This window comes from Anser cygnoides, chromosome 4 (genome assembly GCF_040182565.1).
Source record: "Anser cygnoides isolate HZ-2024a breed goose chromosome 4, Taihu_goose_T2T_genome, whole genome shotgun sequence".
Classification (NCBI taxonomy): domain Eukaryota; kingdom Metazoa; phylum Chordata; class Aves; order Anseriformes; family Anatidae; genus Anser; species Anser cygnoides.
Genome location: NC_089876.1, coordinates 57,792,070 through 57,816,481, shown reverse-complemented (window position 1 = coordinate 57,816,481; position 24,412 = coordinate 57,792,070). Strand labels below are relative to the sequence as shown.

Below are 24,412 nucleotides of genomic sequence, written 5' to 3'. Positions count from 1 at the left end.
GTTTAACACTGTTAACACCACAATGCTTTCTCACTGCCCCTCCTCAGAAGGCTAGGGGGAGAAAATAAGATTTAAAAAAAGCTCGTGAGTGAAGAAAGGGAGACCACTTATCATTTACCATTATGGGCAAAAAAAGAATTTATTACCTATTGCTAACAGACTAGACCAGTTAGAACAAAAAGCAAACTAAAAATACTTTCCTCTCATCCACCTTTTTCTACCTCCTCCTCTGTAATAGTGCAGGGTTACAGGGTCCATCTTTCAGAAGCAAACTACTCCAGCATGAATCCCCGCAGGTGGCAGTTCCCCCAGACCTCCTGCTCCACGTGGGCTCCTCCACGGGCTGCAGCGTGGAGATCTGCTCCATGTGGGACCCATGGGCTGCAGGGGGACAGCCTGCTCCACCAGGGGCCTCTCCACAGGCCGCAGGGGAACTTGTGCTGCGTGCCTGGAGCACCTCCTGCCCTCCTGCTGCACTGACCTGGGTTTCTGCAAGGCTGTTTCTCTCACATTTTCTTGCTCTTCTCTCCCAGCTACTGTTGCCCTGCAGTTCCCCCTGCTCCCTCCCCCACCCCCAACTCTGCTTTCAGAGGCCCACCCATTGTCACTCCCTGGCTTGTCTTCGGCCAGCGGCACGTCCCTTTTGGAGCCGGCTGGAGCTGGCTCTGATCTGACATGAGGCAGCTGCTGGGCTCTGCTCACAGAGGCCACCCCTGCAGCCCCCCCACCAAAACTTTGCCACATAAACCCAATACGAGAACACAGAAGATGAGAGAGAAAATGAAGAGTTCACTTCATAGCATCTTTGGTGAAAATTGCATCTTTCCCTTTGCAGTAGACAGAATGAACTTCTCTACTCAAATATTTTAAGTTCCCGTCCCTTCCCCCAACAGGATTAAGACTGATTTTAAAGATTCTGTTCCCACTGACCAACGTCAGTCCCCAACAAACCATTCTCATTTCAATTGCATCAGTTAAAAACAAAATACCCTCAGCATACCACAAAAAAGTATCATGTGATGTATAAGGACAACTGTTCCTCATGGACTGCAGTGCCATCACGAAGTAAGATTACAGTTTGTAAAGACCAGGAAAGATGTTGTTTGTATTTATGTAAATATTTACACATAACCCAGCAAAAGATCATAGAATGATAGAGTCATTTGGGTTGGAAAAGACCTCTAAGACCAACAAGTTCAAATGCTAACCTAGCACTGCCAAGTCTACCAGTAAATCACATCCCTAAGCACCACATCTACACATCTTCTGAATACCTCCAGGGATGGTGACTCAACCACTTCCCTGGGCAGCCTGTTCCAATGCCTCACAACTCTTTCGGGAAAAAAACATTTCTTAATATCCAACCTAAACCTCCCCTGGTGCAACTTGAGGTCATTTCCCCATATCCTATTACCTTTTGCTTGGGAGAAGATACTGACCCCCACCCAGCTACAACCTCCTTTGAGGTAGCTGTAGAGAGCAGTAAGGTCTCCCTTGAGACTCTTTAGGCTAAATATTGCCAGTTCCCCCAACCACTCCTCAGAAAACCTGTTCCCTAGGCCCTTCACCTGCTTCATTGCCTTTCTTTGGGCACACTCCAGCACCTCAGTGTCCTTCTTGCGGCAAGGGGCCCAAAACTGAACACAGTATTTGAGGTGTAACCTCACCAGAGCCAAGTAGAGGGGCACAGTCACTTCCCTAGTCCTGCTGGCCACTATTTCTGACACAAGCCAGGATGCTTATGGCCTTTTTGGCCATCTGAGCACATTGTTGGATCATATTCAGCTGGCTATCCACCAATACCCCAGGTCCCCTTCTGATGAACAGCTTTCCAGCCACTTTTCCTCAGCCTGTTGCGTTGCATGGGGTTGTTGTACCCCAACTGCAGGACCCAATACTTGTTTTTGTTAAAGCTCATACAGTTGGCCTCTGCCATCCAGCCTATCCAGATCCCTTTGCAGAGCCGTCCTATCCTCATGCAGATCATTCTGCTCCTTGTCCCCGTCTTCCAGCTCAGGGGGCTAGGTACCCAGAGAACAACCGGTCTTACAATCTTGACTGCTTTGAAGTACAACTGGCCACTAGTAATAATTAAAACAAAACAACAAGAAAAAAATACAAACCGCTAGAAAAAAATAAAAGAAATTATGTGGGAAATCATCAGGTTATAGAGCTGTCTCCTAAAACGCTGCATTCCATAGCAGCCCAAGATTTTCATGTTGCAAAATGCAGAATTAAAAGCAGGTGTTGTTTGTATTTTTTTTTCTCTCTCTCCAAAAGTGGCTATCTTTTTCTTTACTTAAAACCATGGTGAACACCTGATCTAGCATCTGCCAATTTATACACACCAAAATTGCTGGAGGTAAGTTGATTTAAGAATACTCAGTACACCTCTGTATTCAAATATTTAATCACAGTTTGGTTGTTTGTTTTTTTTTTCCCCCTCTCAGTTCATTGTACCACAGCTTGTGGAAGGGGAAGATTACTGTAACTTTTTTTGATAACTTACACGTAGAGAAGAGTTCAGGAAAAAAGAGGTAGACATAAATCAAAAATGAATTACTAAGAACAGTCTTAACAACACAGTTTTGTAATGGCACTGATTGTTACAGACCCCTTCAAAATACTACAGGGCTTACTCTTCTATGATATTGCCCAGACATTGCCCCGAGCTATGATGTCCTGAAGCCACAAACACCCTCTAGCAGTGTCACACACTGCTACTCAGTGTGAGACTGCCGGTCTCCCTCCAACAATCCTTGTTCAATGTCTAATGAAAACTGAAGCCAAACTGGAAGCTAATAAAAGATATAAATTCCAGAATAATCCCCTGTTGATAAACACTGCAACTGGTATTCCTTCTCTTTTATATTCCATTTTACAACAGGTATGTGGTTAAAATACATTTAGAAAGGATATAAAAGGCTTTATTTGCATAGTAATTTCACATTGTGCTCTTTTCCACAAAGACCGTTAATAGCTATTAAGAGAAATAGTGTCAAAGACAATGTCCGTTAAAATGGTCATTAATGACAGATTGTGTTCAGTGCTATTTTGAATTCTTGGCTATGAAACATAAATGCAATAATCTAGAAATAGCTCATCATTTATCAATCTAGTGCCCTGTTTTAACCTACCAGAACACTTACACTTGTTTTGCTTGTAACGTGACATTTTCTTCTTTTCAGGTTTCCCGTTACCCATTAAAATATAGTAAAGCTTAAGATATATTAATGCTTCCACTTTCATTTCTAATCAACCTTAATAACTTAATAAGAATCATTTCATAAAAACAATTACAGTATTCAAGGAAACATTTTATTTTATTCCTTCTGTGAAACATAACTAAATATTCTGAATCAGAACCATCCGATGCACTAAGAACTTACTTGTAGCATTTCAGTATCAGCCATAGTTGGCAGTTGTATTGCCTTTCTAGAATATACTTAGATTAAACATCACAAAGACTCCTACTAAAAAGAAAACTTTATAAAAAAGAGTCATAACACATACATAAACACTTACTGTTACTTCCTTGCTGTAGAATCTATGTTCTCAATGAAAGTTAGCATTCAATGTTATTGCCTGTTAAGAAGTCAAAACAACATGAATATGTTAATTTAATATAGAATAAGCTTTGAATTGCAACAGCTAATAAGAATCTTTTCATGCCATAAATAAGAAATATACCCACAATAATGTCTAGGAATCGTTTTTTCCCCATGAATTAAGAATCACAAATGCAGGGCAAGTGGAAATTATGTCTTAATAGAGACACTGTCACAGAAAGAGCTAAGAAATGCCACCTTGGGACCATGGAAAAAATTTTAGAATGTGCACAAATAAAAAACTAATGAAATGAAAAACAAGCCTTAACTCACTCTAGTATTCCAGCAATAGACACAAATTATTATGATGGAGGCTCATTCTCTCATTACTGGCAATACTAATAATTCTAATTCAAATTTGATTTCTTCTTCCCCCCCCTTTTTTTTTAAACATTGATACCAAGCTGATTTTATCTCCACTTTCATTTACTCCATTAGATCTTTCAAGTATCTTGGGTCAGAGAAAAAATGTAAGTTTGACCATGTTGCCAATACCGTTTTTCTTATTTATAGAGACAATGATTAAATAGCACAACAGGTTCTCTTACAGTGAGATACTCTGATTTTGATATGAAAAGTGGTATTGCCAGAGCAGAAAGAAAGAAATGGAAAAGCAAAACAAGGAACATTTCACATTGCTTCTTATCTTACAGGAAATCCTACTTGTATTTTCCTTTCCTTACATAGAAATACCCACTTCTAGTAATTGGAGTAGTAAATAATGTTAATTGTATTAAACATTGACAAAGTCAGGCCTATAATGTCCATGAAAGTAGTTAACTTTCTAACACGTAAAATGTCTCTGAATTCTTAATGTGACTTCCTGCATGCTAAAGGAGTATGAAAATATCCACATCTACATCCCTTCGACTATTGAGATTGTATCATTATAAAAACAATACTAGGATAAATATTATCATTCTGGACTGAAGTGATCTTTCAAAGAAAATACATATTTACATCCACTAAAACATCTTAATCCAAAGTACTGTTGTACTTTTCCTCCACAGGCAAGTTTTAATCCTAAGAAAGTGAAATTGTTTTATTTTAAACAAAACCAGCATGTTACAACATATGACATGAGAGTTGAGATTTAATACAGAAAACAAGACAGGTTTTTGTTTGTTTTTTTGTTTTGGTAACAGAAATTCCTTATTTGTAGGAGTATCAACAATATAATTGAGACAGAACTCTCAATTTCCTACAGTCCGCAGATCAAAATGGGGAAAAAAGTAAATTATCCAATGGCTTTATGCATGGGCACAAATACCATGAGATAAATGGATAAATGCAGCCAAGCTTAGGCTGGAAGAACTCTGGACAAGTGTCAGGATAATAGTGTGATAAAAAATAATACTTATTTTAACTGGAGGTCTTGTTGAACCCTGCAGCAATACCAAATAAATAAATAAAAACCCACTGTAAAATACCAGCTAACAGCCTAAATCTGGGGAGATGAGATTAGATGCATGAAAAGACAACAGAAGTCTCCAACTGGTAGTCCAGTGTCAGGTAACTCATTAGTGTTATCACAGGATGGCTGAGGCTGGCAGGGCCCTCCAGAGCCCACCTGGTCTAACCCCTGCTCATGCAAGGCCACCTGGAGCTGCTTGCCCAGGACCATGTCCAGGTGGCTTCTGAAGATCTCCACAGCCTCTCTGGGCAACCTGTGCCAGTGCTCAGCCACACACACAGGAGAAGAGTGTTTCCTGATGTTCAGAGGGAACCTTCTGTGTTCCAGTTTTGTGCCCATTGCCTCTCTGAAGGCCAGTGATCCTAAGGTGTGATGCACCATCCTTTTAGTGGTTTTGCAGGCAGTGGAGGCAAAAAGGCCTCCAAGGACACCTACAAAGAAAATGTTCAAATAAGATGTACACAGTTTCATTAACATCATCATTCATTCATGATTTCTGCAATTGGTTTGTAGAATAAACTAGCATCATTTGAAAGTATTAGTGAGCTTAGTAAGCAGGGGAGGTTTTGCAAGAATCTTTCAATGCTTGTATTCTAATAAGCAGTTCTCATCAAACAGGCTTTTTGCTAAAGAAATGTTTAACAGTTTTCAAAAGTATTCCATCCAATAAGAAACTTAAGCATAGGTGGCATAAGTACAAACCAGCAAAACTACGATATCATTTCCAAGGATTCCATCATATAACAAGAATAACTGATTAACATTTTCAGGTGGTCTGTTTTCATTTAGGTAACCCAATAATGCATGGAAAAATGCCATTGTATCTAACTGTAACCATGATTTACATGATCTAGCTTTGCCAGCATAGAGATGATAGATTCATTTACATTTTTTTCCTGTACTGAAGCAATATGAGCAATCATCCAGTTTTCCCAGAAAAGCTTTATTGAAAGCACTGACGTTTTACAATATTTACTCTAAAATGTTTTCAAATCATAAAACATATGTCCTTTGTACTTTTAATAACTTGTTGCAATTGATGGACTAATTTTGAACTTGTTAAGTCATTTATCTTGAGCTTCCAGTGTTGGAAGAAAAATCGAAAAAGAATTAAATGAACTGCAAACTCTTAAGAATCAGAAAAAAAAATTAAAATATCAGATTTGACACGCACTGAAGTTTGTTACTAAATAGTTAGAGTTCTAATGTACGATTGTACAGTAAAACCATTCTTGTACTGAACAAAAGAATGAAGTCAAGGGTACAAATGCATCAATTTACTGAAAAATTAGTAAACACTAAACTGGCCTATTTTGAGGCACATGTGTTTTCAGTAGGTCTTAAATAAATTATAAATAACACTATTTAAAATGGTGACCTCTTCTAAAGCCAACAATAACATAACTAAAAAGGCATAAGAATCTCAAATCTAGAAAAATCTTGACTTGAAGTCACTTTTCAGTGTTCGAATTCCCACTGATCTCCTTTTCCTTTCAGAGTTTTCAGGAGAACTGTATCAGGAATCAGCTAGCTTACAGAAAATGCAGACCAGAACTTTTAGAGGTTGTTGGATGTTACCATCTCCTCTTATCTTCAGCATCAGAAAAACACAATTTAATTTTAATGCACATATATGCGTATCACAGACCTTTAGAACACAGAATGGTTTGGGTTGGAAGGGACCTTAAGGATCCTCTAATTCCACCCCATCACCACAGGCAGGGACACCTCCCACTACACCAGGTTGCCCAAAGCCCCATCCAGCCTGGCCCTCAACACTTCCAGGGATGGGGCATCTCTGGGCAATCAGGTATCATTGAATAGGAAAACTTTTAAGAACCACTCCTACTTCCAATGTCATGTACTTGTAAGAAAAACAAAGTACACCAATGGTGGTTACATTACACTTTCATAAAATATTACAACAATCTACCCAGCATTTTTGATAGGTGTTATGAATATTCTTCTGTTTTATGTTATACGCACTTCTCCAGACTATGCCAAGAAAAGCCAACTATATTTGTCATGAAAACCATATTCAACTTGCAATATTTCTGACTACTAAATACACAAGTTTAGCCTAAGCTTACATGATATAAATGAAACTCAGAAACTGCTCAGCAACAAAGGAATGAAATTAAAACCTACACATGCTTTTAACATTTTTGGTATAAGAAAGCCTAGAAATAGCTTCCAAGGTGAAAGCCCATTTTGCCTACTTCAAATGCTAGCATTATGAAGCATTTTGTTTTCTAAATTATAGGGAAAGTGCAGTTGCATTTTACTTTCTTGTACAGGTTAAAAAACACAATGCAAAATAAGCCGCATATACATAGTTTTGTCCAATATTACACAGTAATATTTATCCAGATCATGCAACTCAGATTGGTGTTTCCACATTTGCTAGGTCATTAAAAAATGAGATGCTCTGTTAAAGTTGAGATGCCTTAACGCAAGATAAACAGTCTCCATCTCTCTTCAAAGTTTTCATTTAACATAACTATTGCTGTGAAGCGAAGTGTGTATTTAATTCAACATATGAATTCACAAAGGACAGGCTTAGTTCTTTATAATATTAGCATTACTTATAACATTTTTTTGGTTTCACTAAATTCTCCCATTTCCATTACAGAAGATATATATATGCACATATATTTAATAATGAATGCTTACAAACAAAAATAAGAACAATTAAACCTAGAAATGGGGCATGACCCAAGGGTAAAAGAATGTTTTCAGTTATTAATTAGAAGTTTGGTACTTTAGCATACCTGGTAAATATCAGTTTAATAGGCCACCTTCTAAAGATGCTTACCCCAGAAAAAGATACTTGACATTAATTTAACAACTCAACTTGTTCAAAGTTGTCAGCTTTGACTCTCTCCCCTGCTAATGGGGTGGCAGGGAACAATAGAGCTCTGCCTACACAGACCTGCACTGACAAGCTCTGTGCGGTGCATGAGAGAGCAAAACAACCATACAGCTTTAATATTTGCAACTATTCCTTGCTATATTAATGACGGCAAACCAATGCTAAAGCCTCCCTTGCTTACCTGCCTCAGTAAAGTTTTGGGCCTTCATGCATTTACTTTGGTTTTTGGACTGTACTACAGACTTGGACTATGACATACAGATAGCTGCATTTTTATATCAGAAGGAAATAGAAGATACTCAAAGTCAAGAATTCCTTAAGCTATATATAAATGCTCAAATCCAACAGACTTTAAAGCATCTAAGTGGTACTCACCTGGGACTGACTGCACACAGCAGAAGGGCCAATTACAAGATGTACACAGCTAAAATAAAGTAGGATTAAAGCAATAGAACGTGTGCCATATAAGTTTTGCCCTCACTCTGTCACTGAAAAGTAATACTTAAAATTGCACACAAGGACTAGAAAGCACATCACAATGCACCCACAGAAGCTCAATCTATTTTGTGTATCAATGAGAAGGTTAAGAAGTAAATAACAGCAATATAGTTAGAGGTGGCTCTTTGATCTTGTTGATATGCTTATAGAATTAATGTCTAGAAATCACAGGTAAAGATAAACTTTTCATGTTACATATGCACTAAGATATACATCTGAAGTTAAAAATACCAAGGTCGTCCAGTATCATTCTTCTTCCCCCTTCACTGATGTTGTTGGTTGTCATAAAGTTTTAAACGCTAAAAGTAAAAGTAAGCAGCAAACAAGTTTTTCTAAGCTGTTCTGTTCAAAAGATAGGCAGAGCATAAGCCTGTAAAGCTAATACTTTTTCCACAATAATCGCTAGTTCTTCAATATGTTAACTGTAAATATTACATTTCTCTTTTCCCCTTTAAAAAAAAATGGTAAGTTCATCAAGAAAAAGTTCGGTGGTAGGCCAAGGATATCTGTGATCAAAATCTGTAGAAGCAGAAATGCGCTATTTACTTCATTGTCTGATTATTTTCCATACATTTTAATCAATATTTCTGTTTAAAGAGGAAAGATTGTCATCAGCACATTTTGCTCCTGGGGCATTTTCTTTCCTTTTTTTTATTAAACGTGTTGTTGTTGATGATGATGATGGTTTGTTGTTGTTTTGTGTCGTTTTTTTTTTTCCCCGAGTTCAGGTGAAAGGCAAGGTAAAAGCATAATTAAAAAATATATATACATTGCATACATCTTGCACACAATCCAGATGTGTGCAAGATATAAGAACAAAGCCAAATATTTAACTCCAAGGGCTGGAATTTGTTAATACCAAACCTAAATTAACAACATATATATCTTATAGTGCAAGAAGTCTATATATTTGATCACCATAATAGGAACCATACAGTTACTTGTCATCTCCAAAAATTCAAAATAGGTTGTCCTCAAAACCAGCCAACCAAAACCCAGCAAGAACAGCAACAAAAACAAAAATCCCAAACACGCAAAAGTAGAGGGTAAACTGTAAGAATTTGCTCCTCGGTTTATAATCCATACCCTCCAAAATAACTGCTTTCACTACTCACAATGAAACATTGTCTGTGCAACAGACCAATGTGAAAATCGAAGGTCTGCTGGTTTTGAATGAAGAAGTTAGTGATAATTAACTGATCTCCATCTGTAGTTACTAAGGAGCTGCATTTATTCTTTTTGAACATTTGTATCCCAAAGTCGTTCACATATGCAGTTATGTAGAATGCAAGGTACAGCATAAGGCAAGCAACTCACTGGTAGAGATGAAACAAGGAGCTATTTACTGGCAGGCCAAGTAGGGCTGATGGTACTACTAACAGAGATAACCACTCATTTCAAAAAAAAAAAAAGCTGGAAAGTAATGTTTATCATCACTAAATAGTCAGACCATTTCCAGGACAGTATCTAACAGAAGAAATGACTGAACCCAACCATGAGATTTGGACAGATTGAAAAGGAAAACTGGCTCAGACCCCCGACTGCCCCTTGACCAAAAGGGGAAGCAGGACACCTGCAGATGAAAAAGGAGGCTTTCTATAGACCTTCAGCCTGAGTGCATAATGAGCTTTTCTTGACCTGTACATTTTATGAGCTTTGGAGCTAACTTGTCTATTTGATATCTTACTAAAGAAAGAAATTTCATTTTATCTTAACATTACTTAATGTCCCACAGTAATCACAGTACTAGCAAGATGTTGCTCAGTTAGGGCTGCAGGAAATCTGCAGACTGTGGCAAGTGAGCACATTGAGAAGCATCCTACCTATCAAGCACACCTTCCACTTGGCTAAACCATAGCAGTGCGACACATGCCCTGTTTCAGCCTCACATGCCAGGTAGAAAGCCGGCAGCAAGTGAATGAGAGCAGTAAGAAGTGTCTGCTTGTAACAGGCAGCCATAAAGGGCTGACAGGGCTTAAGATACCAAGGGGCACACTGGATGATGTTCAAGAAAGAAAAAAAAAAAAAGAAAGCATCAAGCCATTTAACACTCATCAGATCTTGAAGCTGGGGACATAAAAATGTACAAAATCATGTGGAATAAGCATATACACATTCAAATCAATTCAACGTTGCCAATCAATGGTTTATTAAATCACTTAAACTCAACAATTATTTAACAGTTTCTGGGAGATCCATTGCATAACACATGTACGGACACTTAAGAAAAAAAGCTGACAAAAATACTGCTTTAAGGAACAATTTAAGGATGAACAAAATCCAAAACATTGTAGTAAAATCACACAAGAGTCAGTGAAAGTTCTACAGAAATCAGTTTCCATACAGTGAGTCACAAAGAGACAATTTGAGTATGCACAAGCAGTTTATTACATCTCTGTGAGCAAAAGTAAGTCCCTACTAATAGAACACTGAAAAGAAAACCCCATTCTACCTCTACTTCTGTCTTAATACAGCCTCTCCTGTGCTTCACTCATATTGTACATATACTCATTTAGTTATGAAGTCAATGAACAGTCCTCCCTTTCGTTAAGATTTTTGATAAATGAATTCATTTCTTTGAATAGCTTACTAATATTTCATCTTAGAAACCGGAAGAACTGCTGATCTGAATTCTGAAAACAATTTGTGTTCAGAGAAAGAGAACAGAAATAACAGTACTTAATTCACTGTTACTTCATTCACAAAAGCTTAGACGCAGGAACAGAGAGTAACTTCACCAACTGGGTCAAAAATTGTTGGATATTTTCACAAATACACACACTGGTGAAGAGAAGCAACTAAAGATGAAGCAGCAAAACCAAGAAAATATGATGGAAACAGATAACTTTTTAAGCCAAACATTATCTAGAAGAGGGCCTGGACTGTGAGCATGTCCTTTGTACAACATGGAGTACTGCAGGGAAACATGTCCTGGAGGTTACTTACTCCAAGGTTATATTAGCATAGAAATCTCAGTAGATCTGCACCTAACAGTATGGATCTGATCTAACAAATCCTACACTTCAGAGGCAAGGCTTGTGTCAGTAAGACAGATATATATATATTATCATTGTGTAATATAATCATACCGTGCTATACTGCACAAAAATCATAAAGATACATGAACTCAGGCAAGCACTGGCTCAGACATCCAAACTACCTTCCACTGTGTGGTGCCAAAATACCTTTACCCTGTGTTGGGTTGGGATTTTTTTTGAGTTGTGTGTATATATATATATATTTTTTTTTCTTTTTTCAAAAACACTGGTACAACAACATCCCAAACTCAGCTATACTAATAAATATAGCATAACTGCAGCACATAGCTTCCCTCTACACACCCTTTGTTTTTTTTTTTTTTTTTTTTTTTTTGTTTTTTTTTTTTTGCTTCTCTCCCCTAAATAACATCTGCTATTTAGAATATGTGACCTACAGTTGGGATCAGACTCATTTTTCCCAGGTTTTCACATTTCCACCAGCACTTTTTTTTTTTCCCCAGAGAAAAAGGAAAAGTTCTCAGAGGACATCAAGACTTCACGGATACTAAATGAAAAGAACTTGTTCACTCCTAAAGTAAGCAGCCATTAAAGTGCAAAGATGTGTTTAAAAAAAAAAAAGAAAGAAAGAAAAAGAAAAAAAGAACACTATTCTAAAAAAAGCTTTAAAGTACTGATGATTAAATAAATAATACTTTTGAAAGAAAATCTACTGTATAGGTCAGAGCTCCATAGTGTGTCATTTAAAGTAGGGTTACAAGAAGCAGCATTATGGTTAGCAATAATTAGCAGGAAATGGGAGTGAAAAGAAGCAAGTTCATCTTTTAAAGGCATAAAAAAAGAATATACAAAGAAATTTCTCTTTCACTTCTCATGCATGTGACATTTCCCATGCCTTTGGAAAGTTGATTTTAAAAAAAAGTCTGAAACAAGCTTTCATATAAGGAAGGAGTAATTGGAGTGACCCAGCTTTCTATGGCTGCCAGTTGTTTTTAATAACTTCTAAAATCATAGACGTAACAGTAAGTTTGTCACTGAAGTTGCCTTTTAAAAATCCTATTTACAGTTAGCTTTCTAATTCACACTTTCTTAGGTGTTTCCCATATTTCAACTTCCCTCAATCCAGACATGTTTGTTGGTCAAGTGGCTTTCAGCAGATGGAAGCGTCTTTATTCTGCAGCTTCTGTATGGACACCTGCAGTTAGTGTCCATATGGAGTGGACAAGTGAGTCACAGGAGAAAATGTGATTTGGTCATTTGTTTTAGCAAATACAACTGGTTTTCTTGTAATTAGAGGAAAGACCTTTAAAGTGGATCTGGCAAAGTATATAGTTCTTCTTATTCTTACCTTAATAAACTCCCCTTGAGAAATATGTGGCAAGAACAGAATGAGATAAAAGAATGAGACAAGATGTGGTGAAACAGGACTAGAAAGAAAATGACAAAGAGGGAATTAGAAGGAGAGTTAGAAGCAAAAACGAATGGTGATAAAAGCAAGCGGTCAAGGAGGAAAACATCAAAAATGCATGAAAGTTTTTAAACAGAAAAACACATGGGAAAATAAGTAGCAGAACAGAAAAGGGGCTAGATTAAAATTTGGCTGGAAAGAATTACAAATGTAGCAAAGCACTGTGTAATGCAGTAATGAATAAAAGAAGGCATACAAGGATAGTACTTGAAGAAGCAATCAGTAGGAGCAAGGTTCCTCATGTCCAGCCTGATGGTTAAGGCTTAGAGCATGCTATGCTGGGAGCAGGGAACCCTGAGCCTCAGAGCTACCAGGACCAACCCCCCCCCCACCCCCCCCCAAAGTCTGGAAAGGACTCCTGAAACATTCCCCACTCACTGCTACTTCTACTAATTAGGAATACTGCACAGAGCAGCTCAGCACAACTTGCAGGAACACAGCCTGTAGCTCCTGTAACCAACACAGCAGCATATCTGCCTCTGGTAGCTCTTATTAGTCATTACCTAGCTCTTGCTAAGAGCCTGTTAGCCTACCAGCACTGGCTTGCAAAAAGTTCCTAGCATTTGGAAGAAAGCAGGGTGTCTTAACAGTACTCAGTCTCAACTTCATCCCTACTTCTGTCTTTCCTTCTTTGCATGCCCAGTATTACACCGCAAATCTCCACTGCCTGCTTCACAACAAATTTAGCTAAGAAGCTGGTAAGACTGCAACTATCTTGAGCCATTTCCACTCGGTACTTCTCACAGCAGTGTTCATCTCTGTGTTAAGATGTCCTACAGCTTTGGTAGGCAATATCCCCCTGTCTCTGGCAGAACTAGTGGTGGACATGGGGTAAAATGAGGCTGTAAGCCATTGTCTAGCCTTCTCCAAGATTTGTATACTGAATTTTACAAAACAGAAGATGGGCTATTTCATTCCAGTTCCCTTATCACAATATCACCTACTTTTCCACAGAGAATTTAAGACTGCTTTCAGGCAGAAGGGGTTACCCCCTGGGCCCACATCTGCCTGGCTCCAGATGCAGCTGGGCTCCCTGAGGCCTTCTGTCCCCACACCGCAGGCCCTCAACTGCTGACATGCGGCCAGTGACAGGCCCTGCTCAGCCAAGGGCCCATCACGAGGAGGTGCCCTTGGGGCACCCTCAAAGGCTGGAGATCCTGGGGATGTCACGGCTTGAGTCACTGCGCTGTGTAGGTTGACCAAAGTCTGACTGGACCCGGTTGAGGCCTGGTGGTCTCCCCCACTCCGTAAATGCCCCATAACACCGCAGACTTACACAAACACAGAGCCAACAAAGGGGACAAAGGAACACAGACCCCAGCTGGCCACCAGCAGGGACACCATGATGCCAGCTGCCAGAGAAGGCACGACTCGGCCCAGCACAGCTTAAGGGTGGTGATGATCTTCTGGGGAAACCCAGATGGAGCAGGGACTCAGGCCACAGGCGAGAGTAGCAATTCATGCATCTATTATTTGGAAAAAAGGCCTTGAAAAATCAATTTATTGCATCTACCTATCTAGCTGCAATATAGGAGAACTAAAACTTTTCCTTTTAACAATTTTTTGCCCATTTTTACTCAATTTACATTTCCTGTAATTGCCTACATGGTGCCAGAATCTGAAAGAAATCCCAGGCGTCCCTTTCCTGATGCGTCACATTTCTGCTCAGCCACAGGGCGTGCAGCCCTGCTGCTTTTGGCTGCCTTTACAGGAGCAGCATCTGGGCTTGTTGTGGTTTTTCCCTCAGCCACAAAGACCTATTCTACACTTTCTTCATCAGCATACTTACAGCACTATCCTTGTCTTTATTTTCATCCTTCTTCTGAACTTTCCTCCTTTTTCCACTCCACCAGTTCAGCTACCTCTCCATTTTTAGCCATCTCCACAAATGATTCATGACCTCTATCATCCACCTGCGTTCTTAGAGTAGCACCTTGCTACATTTACTTTCATAATATAGCACACAACTAACAAACAAACAAACAAACAAAAAACCCCTCTCTGTAACAGCCCAACCTTACCTCCTCCAACAGCTAAAAGCAACAAGCTCCCAAAATCCTCTACCATCTGCAGAGCAAGCCCTCACTGAGGCACCGAGGAGTGCTGGGAAGCAATCATCCCAGCTGTGCTCCATCAGCTTCAACAGGCACCACCTGCTTGCTTTTGTCACCACCCCCTCAACCCAAAACCAACACCACCACCCACAAATAATATAAAGGTAGAGTTTATACTACACTTGTTTTGCATGGGCTTAAAATGCAAAATATATTGTTACTGTAATAACAAGCATTTCATTATTGTGAGTCTGTCTTCCGTTGCAGAACAATACTTTTCCAAAACTTTTGAGAAAGATGCTCTTGGGAGGGGGAGTCAGCTGCATAAAGTTGCCAGCGGAAGCAGTAGCAGACATTTTCTGCAGTCACCAGGCTGTTATTGGACAATGTTTTTCACTCTGACATATTATTGACTGTAAATCCTGAACAATGCTCCCGAACATCACTTTGCCTAAACTTCCACTTTTTTCTCCTTTCTTCTCCCATCTTGTAGTTACTTTCTAAAATCTCCTTTCATCATGCTTTGCTTTTTTTTTTACTGAAAATTTACTTAAACTATTTATAAAGTCAAAAAGAAATCCAAAATGAACATAGCATATTCCTTCAAATCATTAATCTATTCATAATTCTTTGAGTTTGCAACCATTTTGTCACCTGGGTTTTTACACTGTCAAGCTCTTAGTATGTTGTTTTATAGCAGGCTGGAGCCCTGATCTTCACTGGAGTGCAATAGCACCAGAATTATAATAATAAATAGTTATGTGCTCTCTCTTTTCTGCAGTTATTTAACATAATTATTACCAGAGTAATACCATTACATGTCTATCTCCAGATGTTTTGCTGAGAAAATGGAAACAATAACGTGAAGCATGGCTTACCATTAAACAAAGTGAAAATATATTGTTGGGAACAAATTACAGTACTGACAGGGAAAGTTACAGCATAGCTCATCACATACACTAAAGAGATGGTTCCTTTTCCTTTGGACGTAAGAAAGTTGTGGTTGCAGACAATTACTGGATTTGTCAACAGAGTAAGCAGGAGAACCCTGATGTAAAGACAATGTGAAGGAAGTGTGCTAAACCAAAATCCAACTTTGGATACAATTCAAACCTATAAAGTTTTAACTACGTTTTGTAATTGTTAGGGAAAAAAAATGAAAAAGAAATAATGCTGAGGTGTAGCTTCCTGACAAGGTCACGTATGCAGCAGTATCCAATTTTCCTTTTTTTGAAATATTCAGAGAAACTGAATTCCTACTTTTTCTTCTCTATAAGCTCAAAAATAAAATGAAAAATATTTTATACAAATTGCTTGGGTTCAGAATTTATTTAAGCTGAATCTTGATGAAAAGAACTATAATTGCAAATGCCAGTATGATAGAAAAAAAAAAATCAGCTCAAATGGTTTTACATTTGTAAAATAGTTGTCTCATTGATTAAACAGTTCTGACTGTTAATGGGTAGTTTTGTGTCTCTGTGTGTAATAGTGATAGCACGGGTGGACATTCATAAGATATATGCCAGAAATATATAAATATTTAAACTGAGCATGGAAATATATTTGAACTGGAAAAAAAAAGGAAAAAAAAAAAAGGAAAAGATTATTCTAAATATCTCTGGATACACAATGCTTACATATACAACATGACACAATACAATTGGCTACCAGCAGTGTTTTTCCCTTGTATTGTGACCTCATTTTTTGTATCTGGTCACTGACATCGATATACTACTAGACATGGCAGTTTAAAATTGGTTATCACATAATCTATGCTTATTCCTTTGATCACATCCAACACTGCTTACTTGACTATATTATGCTTTTCCTAGGAAATTAATCTTACCCAACTTAATAATATTACATTACACTCAAAAAATTCAACTTACGTTGCTCTTCTAAGCCAACTTCATTAAAAAAATAATAAATAAAATAAATAAAAATAAATAAATAAAAATATCTGTGCATGTTTTCTAAAGTAGTTTTTATAAACATTTTTTAACATCAGTTCCAGTAAGTTTTCACTGTCACTTATATAGGCTTCAATATTTCATCGTATATATTCTGACCTTCAGTAATGACGAAGGGTCAAGTCTATAGCGTTTATTCTCTTGCAGATCTGTAATGTTTTCCAGGATTTTTCTAGTTTCTATTTACTAATCCAAGAGGCCTATTTCAAAAGCTCTAAATTGTACGAATTGCGTGAATTTACTTGTGAAATTTAGACAACTCTAGTAAAATGGTTAAGGCATTTACATTCCGTGCAATACAGTTATAAAGACAGGATACCGAAGGTTATTTTTTAAATGCTGTAGATAAGATTACTGATTGCAACTATAGTAACATAACTTCCTACATCAGGAAAATCTCTCTTTTCAGTGATTGTCAGTGACAATAAATAGAAGTTTGCAGACTAAGTATTACTATTAACCTGTTGATACATAGTCAGATCTCTGAGATTGTAAAGAGTTGCCGTAAGTGTCTACTGCAGCCATTGATAGCCACTATGCAATCATATTCTGATCAGAAATGAAATAATACTAGTTACTGAGGGCTTTGTTTACAGAGGAAAAAAAATCATTAATTCTAGGGACTTGTGCTGTTATTATATGGAAAGTATTCTCTGTTTGCATTTTTACAAACTGTTCTTCAAAATTTATTGTATACATAATTTTGCTCATTAAAACTTGTATGTTGATTCAGTATTAGAGACTGAAACAAGAGAAAATTGAAAATTACTCAGGTAAGCAAGTGAACAATTCATGAAAAGATCATTGTAATAGAAAAATTTCAAGACAATGCACATTTTTAGCAACTAAATATACTGAAGATGTTAGTTCTAACATCTGAACTTTAGGAAAGTACTTTTCAATCGTTGCCCTTTTAACATGATTTGATATTATATACTTTTGAGGTGCTTTGGAGGTAATTAGTGAACAAAGTAATGCAAAGGTCAGTTGCTTGAAAACTGTATTTGCATTTATTCAAAATGTAAATATTTCTTTTTAAATTCTGTAACTACCCATACGCAAACTGAAACTGCCTCAACAAATTTATATAAGCTTATCTGCAAAATGTCTTTTTTGAAACTCTGATGAATAATTCTTACCTTAAACTAAGAACTCTTTTTACTCTCTTTGTCCTTCCATAATTTCTACAGAAATTTTACCAAATCTTGGGGGAAAAGAAAGAATGAACATTGCCACTGTCTTTTACTAGAGAAAAAAAAATGGGTTATTAATTTTGAAACATATGATTTTATATAACAACTTTTTTTAAGACATTACTTAACACAGTCTCTGTTCTTTGGTGTTTGTTCAGAGCAACGCTGGCTGAGCATGCAGTTGCACAAATTCCTCCTCTAAACCAGATGGCACTATTTTACTTCACACCCATCACCTTTTGAATTAAGCAATTTTGTTCAAGGCACTCTATTTGTCATTCTCTGAAGGTATGAAAAGCTAGATCAAATGCATTCTACTTCTTTACTTTTAAATGGCTTAATTATTAACTTGAAAGGAACTTTTATGTTCAAAGACTGAAAGTTTGTAAGGAACCTTTCTAGTGAACATCAGCTTCTTAAAAACAGAGGTCAAGTCTGAAGAGTCATTCAATTTATGTATCTAATTCAGGACTCAGACACAACACGTCAACTAACTGCATTCACATCAGAGAGGGTATCAGGTACCTGGCCCAACAGTATTGTCAAAGAACAGAAAGGATTCTGGTAAGCTAAAAAAAGAAATTGCTCCTTTGTTTGTCATGTAGGCAGATACGTCCGTGCTAAGAAGCATGAATTTATATCAAGATGCAGCAGCAGTGGGTTAATCTAGTCAAAGAAAGGGTAAGAGGTTGTTTCTTACTGTATTCTGTCTGAAACATATTAACTAGCAGCTTAAGTCCTTTCCAGGCTGGGAATATTTTCCATAACCAGTCAAACTCTCCAGAGTTCAGGACTCTTCTGGGCTACAGTCTTCTGTATACAAACCCCAAACCTTGTGACTACATCTTCCTGCAACCAAGGGAAATAAGTCTCTTATCCTAGGCGAGTTAACTTCCACAGATGCAGTGAAAATATTCTCATTAGTCTCTATGATTATTCAGTTTGGTGGCAGATTTTTTCTATCAAAATTAGCTCACTTAAAACTGGGCTGGGATAGAGCAATTCAGTTCGAACAGATCCATCACTCTCAAGAATGATGCATAAAATTTATTATCAAAAACAGTAGAGAACAACAACAACAACACAACAACAACAAAAACACAATTATAAAAAAAAATGAGGTAGAAATGGGTATTTAACTCATAATTTTCTACTATACTAGATTTTCTAAGCACATGAAGTAGGTATTCTCTGGATTCTTTACCAATGGTCATCACTGCAAAAGAATAAGGTGATATGTTTTTCCCTGATGCATCAGCAAACTCTTAGATTTAAAAGTTCTTGCTAGAAAGGGTTGTAAATGCAAAAATATTTTCATTATCTTTCTTAAGAATAGCTGTTTGGAAATTACTGGCTTGTAAGTCCACACATTCAGCCAAAAATTTATTTCTGATTCTCTGATTACTTTAGGAAATTAGCATATTTCTTTCCCTTATCAAAAGGTACATGTGTTTCCACATTCATTTAGAGACATTTACATAATCCACACACATTTGATTATTTCTATTTCCTTATTTTACCAAGTACTTTAGGACACACAGAAATGAAGACATAATTATGTCTGTGACCTGAGAAATTGTGGTTTTCTATTTCTTATAAGAGGTACCACATTAAAGAAAAAAGGAAGTGTATACAAAAATGGAAGGGAAAAAGATAAGAACAACAACAACAAAAAAGAATAATGAAATGCAGAAAAAAAAATAGCAAAGATGGAAGAGAACGAATCTAGGAAGCAGAACCAGAAATAAAAGCAGAGATGCATGAGATATGAAATGAACTGAAGTAAAAGTCAAATAAGAATCAACTGGAAGAATTCAGAGCAGATGAAATGATGAAAAAAATGGGAATACAATACAAACCTATAAAATAGGTGAGTGGCAGGAATTGTCCTAAAAGAAATTTGTAGAACCAAAAATGAAAAGAGTATGTGCACTTTTTTGAAGTAAGATTAGAAGAAGTAAAATCAGGACAACTTGACTGAAGCCGATCTTGGAAATAATTACCAGAAATCTTTTGGTGCTTCCATCCCTAATGTTCAGTTATTCTCCTTTGATAGTTTTCCACAAATTGAACAGATGATACAGTATTTCAAAAGCCAATAAAGTGCTATATGGCCAGAAATAAGCTATCTTAACTAGTGCAGGAAATGCTAGAGCAATTACAATAATGACTCATCATTAAAATTATTCTTCTTTTCTAAAGTGGTCATAGCTGCAAACAGCTTATGATTATCTGAAAGTAGCCAGTCTTCAAAAGAAAGGCCAGAAGTATTTTTGTTGAAGAAGTCAATTGAATGTTCATTGTGCCTCTTACCATTACCCTTTTCCTACCTCGGAAGGCTTATTTCCTCCTTTGTCACCTCATTTATATTCTACAGTATAAGGTTCATTGATTACAATCAGGAGAAAAACTTACAATGAAGTGAATTATAACTTCTATTCACAGAGGCCTGTAGACTTGCAGTAAAAGTTGCAGATAATATCCCTAAGGCTTCTGAGATACAGCATGGCAGAAAATTGCTTCATATTGCTTAATTTGGAAACATTAACATAATGGAAGACAATCAATAGGCTCTAATAATTACAGCAAAACCACATAATTCCCACAAGTAAATATGTGCTTTATGTGGTATACAAATTGCTATCCTGTAAAATGCATAATTACATTCTCTGTAAAGCTATTCATCAGAAAACACAACTATCTCGTTATACTCTTGAGGGTATTTCAAAACTTCATTCTGTAATCCTAGCAGTATCAGTTAAAACAAGGTCTAAGAGCAAACAATAGCAAGCAGGAGCTGAGACAGTTACATCTTCAGGTATTTGAATGAAAGAAATGTCACAGGAACAGAATTCCGAAACCTGCTTCTATCTGTAACTAACAGGAATAGAAAAACAATTTTTGAAGGAACATTTGGGCTTTACAATGGGACAAATTCCCGCAGCAGCTAGCACTGCTGGCTGGCGGAGACGTCCTCCGAGTTAAGTGAAGATGGTTCCTTGTGCCACTAAAGACCAGTGAAAGATCTCAAAATACCCTTCTGGGAACAGGCTGCCCGTGTCAGAGATCAGTAATAAATGAGCCAGCTTTTTTCTCTCAATATAGTCTTTCCTTCTCTCCTATTCTTGTCACAGGCATTGAAGACACTCTTAGTGGTTTTTATGTACTATGAACTTTTACTTTATTATAAAAATACCGCTGGAATAGCCTAGTGACAATAAAACTTACTCACTGCAATACCCCTAATTTTGATGAATTGCAGTTCATCAAAGTTACAATGGAGCTAAAAATAGAGTGCTATGTTTTATCCTTAATATGTGAGCTGAATTCAGAAGCACTTTGGTACTTAAACATAGAAGACTGACTAGATTCAGGGCAGAGACATACAGAAAAAGTATTAGGATTTTGGCTTAGAAACGTATACTGCAGAAGTGTTTCTTCCAGGCTGCTTTGAAACCCTCCAAACACAGACTGCTCACAGGCTAAGTGTTTTTGCATAAGCAGGACCGATGCATCTAAGCAGGAGGCTTCCTCCCAGCATATAATGTAGCTGCTAATAATGTTGATCTATGATTTATTCAGCCATTTGCCTTATTGGCAGAAGTCCTGTGTGGTCTATACTCACAACATAATTAGCTTTTCAGATGCTAAGTAGGCTCTCTTTAAAGTACAGATAAGTTAAAGTACAAATAAATATGGATTACACCTGATATTGGAGTGCAAATCTGATGTTGAAAACGGCAACAATTTCCCAATATTGCAACTGATACCATTACCCAATAGTATTACACAGTTTTTCTTTGGTCATTTTCCTGCAACATTTTTCTATAATTTACAATTTGATTTGATAACAACTTTGTTCAGGATTCCTCAGCCTGCACAGTCCTAAACGCTGTCTTGTCTCCCGCAGAAATAATGTTACACTCTGCCTGAGACCATGTAAGAACATATGTGTACATGGGCCACCTGAATCCTGGCAATTTCTTAACCTTTACATTCTCAGATTTGAAATTGTAAAATCACTTAAAAATAAGTATGTATGTGCTCATTTTGAGTAAGAGAAATAAGGATATACCAACCCTTACTGTTCATAAAGTAGATTGAGAACTTTAGATTTGCATTCCTGCCAGTTACAATTTGAACTAAAATTTTTAACTCACAAAAATTTTTTAAATTTTTAACTTACAACTGCAAAGAACTGTTTATTTGTTTGTGTGTTTGTTTACATGAACCAAGCACTGATGAAAGAAGGACCAAAATTATACCAGCAACCACTGTGGAACCCCCAGCTGTTTTCCAGGCTGCTAAGAAATTCTGAACCTAGCTAGGGTTCCCGGATTTGGTTCCCTACATACACAATGGTCTTTAAGAGTTACTTCTATTTTTAAATGATCTGGTCCATTAGACATGCATCTATTTCTGCTCTACTACAGGTTCTTTGCTTCACGTTTTCTTTACTCAGCCCCAGCTACTTGTCCATTTCTGCCCTTCCTTGTTTCCTCCCCTCCATACTTCTCTGTTACTCCCCTTGCTAGCCCTGGTGTGCTAGTGGTGCTCTCCTGCCCCTTTCCTGCCCCAATTTTTTGTTTTCTACTGTCTCTTAAACCTTTCCCTTTCTTCCTCTTTGCCCTTTTATCATAGCCCCACCTTTTTTTTTTTTTTCCTTGTTATTTCCTTCTTTCTATTCTTATTATCTTTGTGCTTCTTACTGAATTCTCTCCCTTTTTATATCAATTTCTCCTTCGTTACTCTTTGGACTAGCATCACAGCAATGCTGGGAGAAACTGCAGGTCTTGCTAAGCCCATGTTATTCTACAAACACAGCAAGTTATTATCATGAGCCTACGGGGAGCTGAAACATACCCAGGAGACACTGATTTTGGCAATAATCAAAGTGAAACAAAGTTGTACTGTACATATACATACAATGATATTTTTCATACTGGACCAAATCTGGTAATTTTTATGCAGTTGCAAACCATAAGTGCGTTAGCATGAGAAGAGTTTTCCAAAGTCATGGCTCCAAATCAAGGCATGAAACTTCCATGACATAGCTGTGTGTTTTAACAGAGGAACTGTATATTTTCTCCCACTGCAGAACATCTTAACCAAAATAAAAAAATAAAAAAACACACGATTTTGAGGAAGACATTGCAATTAAAATGCTAATTTGCCAAGCTTTGGACAAAATGGTTTTAAAGTGGAAAAACATTATACAGCCATAAACATACTTAACATCTCATACCATAATAAGCAAATGCAACCTTAATAACTAACTTTACGCTCACTGGAGTTGCAGCTAAATGCTGCAACACATTCACGTACAATCACGATGGCAGTAGAAGAACTAGGCAGCAGAAGACAAGCAGTAGTTCTCACCTGATAAAAGGGTGAGAAAAAGCAAACATCCAATGTCTACCCAGTGTTTGACCCGTTCTAGTATGGGAACTCTCCTAAAGATTTCATAGAGAAAGGGTGGACACAGACAAAATTGCCTCATGTTTGGTTTGTATGGCTTTTCTGACCGAATAGTTCCAACAGAGATCACAGGAATTTAACTGATTCTTATTGTACTGCCTTTTTTCTCTTCCTCTTCTCACTGTCTTTCCTCCCTACCCAATGTATTCCTATAAAACTATAATAATAATAATGATAACAACAACAAACAACAATAATACTTAGCTTTTACATACCCTGCTGTTCTTACCGTGGTGAAATTCCATTTTAACTCAATGGGAATTTTGTCTGAGTAAGCGCTACAGGATTCTCTCCTTGATTTATAAAGAACAATTCACCACAGCATCTAGATGCTATTTCTAAAAATTAAAAATAGATTACACAAAGCTACTTACAATGAATGCTATTTAACAGACATACTATTATCACTAAGAATATATTGGTAATGTTAGAGCTGATAACAGCAGGAACATTTGATTTTTCTTCTTCTATGATTAACCTCAGTAGGGAATATTTTGCCTTTTTTTCCTGGGTATGTCTATTTTACAGACTCCCCATAAGTTAACAAGACCGTTACTGAAGAGTGATCTCTATAGGTTTATTCTTCAAAGCACGGTAAAACTTAATTTAATCACAGCTTCAAAATATCATACAATAAAACTAATTTAATTACACTTAGCAATGGCCACTAGTCTCATTAAAATGCTAATGAGGCTTATAATTATTAAATTGCTTAATGATTGTTAATAGAAATAAATGACAAAATAAAGCTTAAGCAGAAAGTCAGAATGCCCTCAGGTAATTTTTCTTAGTGGCGGTTTCATGTGGTAGAGTTACTTTGCAGTATTCAGAAAAACAAAGCAGATTAAAGATTGAAGTAAG

At 37.1% G+C, this 24,412-nt stretch overlaps 1 protein-coding gene across 13 annotated transcripts in view; it reads right to left on the bottom strand.

Moving 5' to 3' along the window:
• Positions 1 to 24,412, bottom strand: part of TENM3 (teneurin transmembrane protein 3) — a 1,343,587-nt gene that overhangs the window by 987,782 nt on the left and 331,393 nt on the right. For all 13 annotated transcript variants that reach the window (XM_066996182.1, XM_048078283.2, XM_066996188.1 and 10 more), the window contains exon 4: positions 3,526 to 3,585. The gene's annotated coding sequence lies outside the window, so the exon portion shown is untranslated. The remainder of the gene's footprint in view (positions 1 to 3,525; positions 3,586 to 24,412) is intronic.